Genomic DNA, 7,874 nt, shown 5'->3' with positions numbered 1-7,874 from the left:
TGAATCTACCGAGGTTTCTGAACCTATTGAATCAGAAACTTCGTTTTAACAAGTTCCCCAGCTGATTCGAATACACAGAAACTTTTGAGGATTACAATGTAATTCTTACATGTCCTACAAACCCATTGATGAGATTGTAAAGGAAAAACAAAGCCATGGGATAAAGATATTTTCTATCTTTTTAACGGAACTGACCGTTTCCGACCAGAATGGCACAAGTTTTCCCTTGACGGTCATTCATTCATTCATTCAACAAATACTTGGCAGCTAGGCAACGTAATTAGTGATTAACATTTGTTGAGCTCGTTTAATCTCCAGACATCCACGAGGTCATTATGCCTAGTTTGTATATGGGAAATTGGGGGGGACGCCCAGAAGAAGCAACACATCCTGATGACACTGGCTGTGTTCACGGGAGGAACGCACGGCTCACCCTGCTGCAGTGTCTGCTGCCCACACACAGAGCGTACATTCATTCCCTCTCCTCTGCGGGAATGTTGCACAAGGTCAGACTTCCTCTAGTCAAGCAGCGGAGTTCTTCCTCTGTGTGGCCCTCTGTGGTGGGGCAACCGCTAAGTTTGGGGGTCAGAGGAGAAGGGTAATCAAGTTCCATAGCTAACACTTTCCAGGCTTTCGGATCGAGCCGCGGGGGCATAAGACTAAACTTGCAACGTCGTGGTCAAAAGGACAAACACCTCCACATACCACTTAACGCTCCCCTCCATCTTGGTCCTCCCAGCAACGGCATTCGAGGCGAGAAGAGATCCTAGACCGCACTTCCCATAACTAAAATGGCAGCCCTGGGCTCCTTGCCCACAGTTGACCTCTTCCCCGTTCTGTCTCCATGGCTCCAGCCTAGGTCAGGCGTGCTTGGTAACGTTGAACATTTCCTTCCCCCTTATTTTTTTGCGACAGTTGCAGCGAAAGGCACGGCAGTGGAGGCTGGTGTCAGCTGATTTACCGCAGCGGCGGCGGCGGCGGCGGCGGCGGCGGCAGTACCTTCATCCTGCAGCCCCGGTTGGGAGACGGCGGCTGGGCTAGGGTTTTGATCCCCAAGGTTTCCCCACCCGGATTTTTCCAGCACACACTCTTCTTAGATACGTCCTTGCCTTGTGCTCCTTCGCCGGGGCGTTCACCTGTGGTCCGACAGACAACATCAAGGCAGGAGATGAAGCTGTGACAGGTAGGGAGGGGGCTTTAGAGCCTCCCCAGGGGGATCTCCAGGGCGGGATGTGCCCGGGACGTGAAGGTCATGGGGCTCGGGGTCAAGGGTCGCAGCCCGCTCCCCGGTGGGGGCCCCCGATGTCAGAGCTCCGCGGCTGGAAGCTCGGTGCTGTGCCGCGCCTGCAGGTTCAGGCCCACAGCGAGGCGCTGGATCGCGGGTCTTCGGGGCTCCCTGGCCTGGTAAGTGACATTTGCTTCTGGTGACACTGGCTGTGGGCTTGAGGTGGGACCGCCCTGCTTTCAAGGGCGATCTAAACGGGGCGAGGCGGCGAGTGCTGATGCGTGGGTGGTTATTGACAAGTGTTTTTCGGTGATGTGCTTTTGGGGGGCTACATATGGTCTCTCCTTACCTGTTGGTACTCCTCTTTAGTTTGTCCTTGTCTGAAGTATTGAGATGCCTATTAGAGTTTCATCTTTGAGAAGCCACCTGCCTGTTCTCATCCTTTTGCTCTAGGACTGGGTCTAAGAAGATACTTGCTACTCTCTCTCACATGGGACGCAGCATTCTGAAGCGAAGTTTGGAGTCAGCACTTCCTTGCCTTTGATTCAAAAATTGCGTTTCCAGTTTTGATTCACTTGCTTTGTCAGTTTCTCAAGCGCTAGGCACTTAGGGTTTGCAACAGTGTAGCTACAGTTACATCGCAGGGGGCCGTGGTATTGTTGATGCTGTTGATTTTAGGATTGAGTGAGAGTTGCAGATTGCTTTTGCTGTAACAGTTGGCAGGAGCCAAGAAAGACAAGTCGTGACTTTTGCAGATGTTAATTGCTTAGCGCTTTACGGACAAGATGGCAAAAGTCAGCGGTGTATGAGACTTGACTGAGTTTTTGAAATTTAGTTATACACACAAAAAATTTTCTTGCTTCATGACCAACTTGTGACAGGAGGGGAGTGGAGGGGAGTTTAAAGGTGAAAATAATGTGCCGAAATGCTTTTATTAGTAGGGAGAATTAAAAATTGCCCTGATTTCATCCGGAGTAACAGGTCATGGTCATTTCAAATTGGAAAAATGGAAGTGTAAATAGAAAACGCCTTGTTAATTTCAATTATAGCTTGTGGTGGAGAAATTCATTTGTTTAAATGGCTATCTTCACTTTTAAAATGCTCCAGAGTCCTACTTAACAGCAAAACTAGAGTATACACTTTATTATTGTTTTATTGCCACCTGTAGCTAAATTTTAAAAGATCGTGATAATTAGATAAATCAAAACTGGGCTTTGCCATATTTGAGTATCACCATGGGAACTTAAGTTTTGAGGTACTGAGCCTTGTATCTTACAATTTTATTTTTATCTTGGATGTAAGTTCTATTTTGAAGTGAAGAAAGTGGGGTAGTTTATGTAACAGTTTTAGCGTTGAAAACTTTAAAGGTAGTGAGCTGGTTTGTGCCTTTGTCATGAGAAGAGCAGGATGACATTTAGCTTTAGTGGTGTGTCCTTGTTTTGGACTTCAGGTGAGGAGGATCGTTTTCAATTCAATGATCATCATTGAGCTGTTTAAGGAATGTCTCCTGTTTATTTTTTATTTTTTATTTTAACTCATTGTCTTTTGTTTCCAATTCCCACTTCATTCCCTTGGCTCTTAACCTGTAAGCAACCATTCTAATATGTGTGATGTGTATCCTTCTGTCTGTATGTGTCCTTAATGTATATTGTTTTGGGTGCACACATTTTTAATTTATGGAAGTGATGTCATGCTATATATCTCTCTAAAATTTTTTTTTATTTCCTTACTGTGTTTTAAAGATCTATTTGTGTCTCTGTCTATTGCTTCTAACTGCAGCACAATATTTCATGTCTACTCTCCTATTTGTGGACATCCACATTACCTTCATTTCCCTACCACTGTGGACAGTACAATGATAAACATACCTTTTAGACCTCTATAATGTTTTCTTTGAGATTTATATCCAGCAATGTAATTGCTGGATCGTAGGATATTTATATACGTATTTTACTGAAAGACTTCCAGATTGTGTTCCAGAACATGCTGCAATGATCTATACTTCAGCAGGAAGTTCATGAGAACCTTTGTATTCTTATATCCCCACCAGACTGATAGATAACGAAGTAAAAACTCATTTTAAAATTACATATCAGTACGCCTAATGAGACTGAGCATTTCTTCATATGATTTTATCTTTTATGGGTTTTCCCTTGTATAAAATTGCCCTTTCATCCCCTTCCCCATTTTAGATTTGTTAACCTGCAGAAGTTCATTGTATTTCCTAGATACTAGTCCTTTAAATATTGTAAGTACATCTGTTCCTAGTCTGTCATTTGTCTATAGCTTTTCTCATGATGTCCTTCATTGAACAGAAATCTTCAATTGTGATATAATCAAATTTTTAAAATTCCATTTATATTTTGGGGGTTTTGTTTAAGAAGTTGTTCCCCAACTCTGTCACCAAGTTACTTTCCTATTTTATGTACTAACGTCATAGTGTTCTTTTCAATTTTTAGGTCTTCAGTACATCCAGAGTGTGTTTTTTTACAGTCAAGCACTGTGAAATGATGTTTCAGCCAATGGACCATTTATACAATGGTAGGCCCATAAGATTACAATGCAGCTGGACAATTCCTATTGCTTAACGATGTCCTAGCCATTTTAACATCACAGTGCAAAGCACAGAATGAATTCTTACCATTTTTGTTACAGTTGCCTACAGTGTTTGGTACAGTGACATGTTGTGTAGCTTTGTACCCAGAAGCTGTAGGGGAACAGAATTTGTCACCCCTAAATATGTCTCTTTGACATAAGGATTGTTTTAGGCTGGTTAGTTTTAAGCAACGACAGGGGAGAAGTTCTGAAAACCAAGTATAAGTTACCCCTTGTAAAAGACATTTACATTTGTAAGGGTTTCTCCCTTGCTGAAAGCTGGGCACAACCCTTTACTTAGACACTGTTGTCAGTGCAGAAGACAGTGTTGGTGAACCTGTATAACAGCCTTACCCTCCCTTAGTGTTGTTTCCCTGGTAACTTCTCATAACTGGCTTACCTCCCTCAGCATCTTTTCTGCTGAACATTTTGAAGAGTTGCTCCATGGTCATGAGTCTACCCCATCTATACAGGAGGTATACATGTTATTAAATGTGTGTTTGTTCTTTTCCTGCTAACCTCTCTTTCGGTACAGGGATGTGTCAGTCAAGGACCCAGAAGGATAGAGGGAAATTATTTTTCCTCCCTACAGAACAGTAAACTGTACTGTATAGCCTAGGTGTGAACCATCTGTTGTAAAATGCACTCTATGATGTTCACACAATGATGAGATTGCCTGGGGACTGTCAACGCATGGTCATTGGTGCCAGTTAAATGCCAACAGGTGTCCCAAATTTAGGGTTTGATGAAGAAGGAAACTTAATTCAGTATAAACAGCTCAGCTGTGATACGGCAAAGCTGGGGAACAGTTTAGCAGCGTTACTGCTCAGTTATGAAGCAGCAGGGCCGTGGGGCAGCCCTGGGCAAGGCAGCTCTGCTCTGCTCATGTGTGATCCACCCTGCTCTGCCCTGCTCTGCCTGTTCTGCTCTGTGTTGCTTTGCTCCTTCCGTATGCTATGGTCCCGCAAAGCCTTTATTGGTATTGCAACTCCAGTCTCGGAAACACAGTCTTCAGTCTTTGGTGCAGAAGAAAAGTGCGCTCTCCAAACCGGAGGGGAAGTCCCCGCCCCTGGTCCCTGATGGTCTGTCCTCATGCGAATGAGGATTCCAAATCTTGGCACTTTGGTTGGTCTAAAAAGTACTGTCCTGATTGGTCATAATGAAGCTGCTCTGATTAGTCAGTGAAGATGCTGATGGAGATATAGCTGTACAGCTCTGATCAGACAGTCCCACTGGTTGAAAAACAACTCCAGGAATTCCTTTATAAGGACTAATTGAGATGGCAGGAACACAGTGCAGGCAGGCAGTTCTGCGCAGAAGGCAGGCAGTTCCTGCAGGCTTCTCCCTGGAGTGTAGTTTATGTGAGATGCCTCTGTTTAGAAATGGCTCTTAGGCTCTGCCTTTTTTTTTTTTTCCCCCTTAAATTTGAATCGAGGTAGCCACCAGGAGCCCTTCTCGGTATGTATAATATCTTCTTTCTCGGAGTCCACAGGACGCCTTTCTCAGAATATATCCCTGTTGTTAAGGGGCACATGACTGTACAGGGTGGAGCAAAAGTAGGTTGACAGTTATGAGTACTCAAAACACAGAGTTTATTCTTATATTATTGTTCGTTATTGTGTTCTTTTCCCTACAAACTGTAAACCTACTTTGGCCCCATCCTGCATATGTCACAAGCTACAGATCCAGTTTATTTTCCATATAGCGTGCCAGTTTCCTAGCCTCCTTCTCTCCTTTCCCCATAGATTAGTGTTGCCACACATATTGAATGTTAAGTTCTCGTATACACTCTGAGCACTGTGTTCTGTTCCTTCGGTTTATTTGTTTGTTCTTGCTCTAATGCCGTGCTATTTTAGTACTATGGCTTTGAATTTATTTCCTACATGAATAATTCTTCCTATTTATTTTGTTTAAGCTTTATTTTGAAATGATTATAGAATCACAGGAAGTTCCAAAAATAGTAGAGAGGCCTGGTTTCCCCCAATGGTTACATTTTATATAACTTCACCCAGTTTCCCTCAATGATTACATTTTATACAACTATAGTATCGATACAATAGCAAAATCAAGAAATTGATACTGATACAATGCCTGTATATAGTTCTGTGCCAGTTTTATCACCTGTGTAGATACCTGTAATCACCACTGCCATCAAGACACAAAACTGTTCCATCACCACAAAGATCTTCCCGCTACCCATTTCTGTTACATCCATCTCCCTTGCTCCTACTAATCCGCAGCCTCTGGTCACGAATCAGTTTTTCGTATCTATAATTTTATCGATACAAGAATGCTGTATGACTGGAATTATACAGCAAGTGACTTTTTGATATTGAGATTCATTCAAATTGTTGGCTAAGACAATTTTTGAGATTCTTTCAAATGTTTGCATAATATATATAGTATTCCATTCTATGCATATCTGTATCACAGTTTGTTTAGACATTCACCTTGATATAGGGGCCATTTCCAGCTTCTGGCTATTACAGATAAAGTTCCTCTGGACATTCTTGTACATACTTTTTGTGTAGATAGAAATTGTCACATTTTCTGGCATAAATGCCTACAAATGTGGTTACTGCATTGTATAATAAATGTATGTTTAGTTTTTGAAGAAAATTGTTTTTGCCAAACTGTTGTCTAGAGTGGCCACACCATTTTACATTTCCACCTGCAGTATATGAGAGATTGAATTTCTTTGCATCCTTATCCGCATTTAGTATTATCATTAAAAAAAAAATCTTTAGCTGTTCTAGTAGATGTGGTCATTGTGGCCATAATTTGCATTTCCCAATGGCTGGTTTAATATTGTTATTGGCGTTAAATATTGGTAGGGCAAGTTCTCTCTTCTTTGCCCATTTTCAAAGTTGGCTTGGCTTTTTCAATTTTTTATTCTTTTCTATATATTGTAGAGCTAGAGTTTCTGAAAACAGCACAACTGGAATCTTGATTGAGGATGCATTGAATTTACTGATTTATTTTAGAGAGAATTGACCTCCTTATAATATTAGGTCATCCTGTCCCGTCCATTTATGATTGAACAGAAATTTTTTATAGTTTTAAAAAGTACTCTGTGTTTTTACCATTTTAAAGTGGATTATTGCTGACAGAAGAAAATGTTACTGATGTGTGTGTGTGTGTGTGTGTGTGTGTGTGTGTGTATGTTCTACTAGATAAAGATCAAAATCCATAGTGCAGGTCTTGAAATCATTTTAATGCATGTAGAGTTAGGTTTGGAACTAGGGAGTGTATTCCTGGGTTTATCTGTTACATTTCTCTGTGACACATGTTTTCTTTGTTGGAACAGATCAACTTGATGATTGAAGTATGGGGTCAATAAGGTTTGTAAGTTGTTCCCATTTTTTTCCGTTTCATTGCTGCACTATATAAAGAGTTAGTAATCTTACATGTATGCATGCCATAGATCATAGGCAGAACCAACAGAGAGCTTATGTGTGACTTAATGAAACACTGTTAGCAATAAGTAGATACCTTAGGTTCCTACTTACAGATACGTAACAGTGATGTTCAGTCAAAAATTGAGCCACATATGTGTGGTTCATTTGTCTTGATCTGTATCTGATACTTAAAGCAACTGTAGCTTAGAGCATAAAGATTTTGCTGGAAGAACTCCTATGTCATGACTGCATTCAGAAATTCCTGTCCCAGTGGAATTTATTCTTTTCTATTAAAGAACATATATTCTACATTCACAAAATATTAAATATTTTAACTAAAATTAGACATCTTTTCCAAGCTGTTTTGGTGACATTTAATGAAAATGTTGCTTTATCTTGGCTGATACTTGCTTGGGACATGGGAGCTGTAGAACGATGGGGCAGTGAAACCTTAGGGCACTGGTCAGGCCAGGATGGAGCAACTTTCTGAAGTGCCAAGGCTTCTGTCCTGTAGGCTCTCTTAGAATGGAAAATTACTGTAAGCACATGAGTCCTTAACCACTGTCTCCCATTCAGCCTAGCAATTGTAATTTATGGACTTTCAAGCTCATTGAAGATATTTCGCTAGTGTTTAGCACATATATATTGTTTTTTGT

General features: G+C 41.4%; 1 protein-coding gene across 1 annotated transcript in view; it reads left to right on the top strand.

Moving 5' to 3' along the window:
* The first annotated feature begins 977 nt into the window (after positions 1-977).
* WDR7 (WD repeat domain 7) overlaps positions 978-7,874 on the top strand; it is a 280,434-nt gene continuing 273,537 nt past the window's right edge. Inside the window, exon 1 of the mRNA XM_090285462.1 lies at positions 978-1,183. The gene's annotated coding sequence lies outside the window, so the exon portion shown is untranslated. The remainder of the gene's footprint in view (positions 1,184-7,874) is intronic.

The sequence above is a fragment of the Furipterus horrens genome, unplaced genomic scaffold, assembly GCF_987537825.1.
Source record: "Furipterus horrens unplaced genomic scaffold, mFurHor1.1.pri manual_scaffold_8, whole genome shotgun sequence".
NCBI lineage: Eukaryota > Metazoa > Chordata > Mammalia > Chiroptera > Furipteridae > Furipterus > Furipterus horrens.
This window is presented reverse-complemented; position numbering and strand designations above follow the sequence as displayed.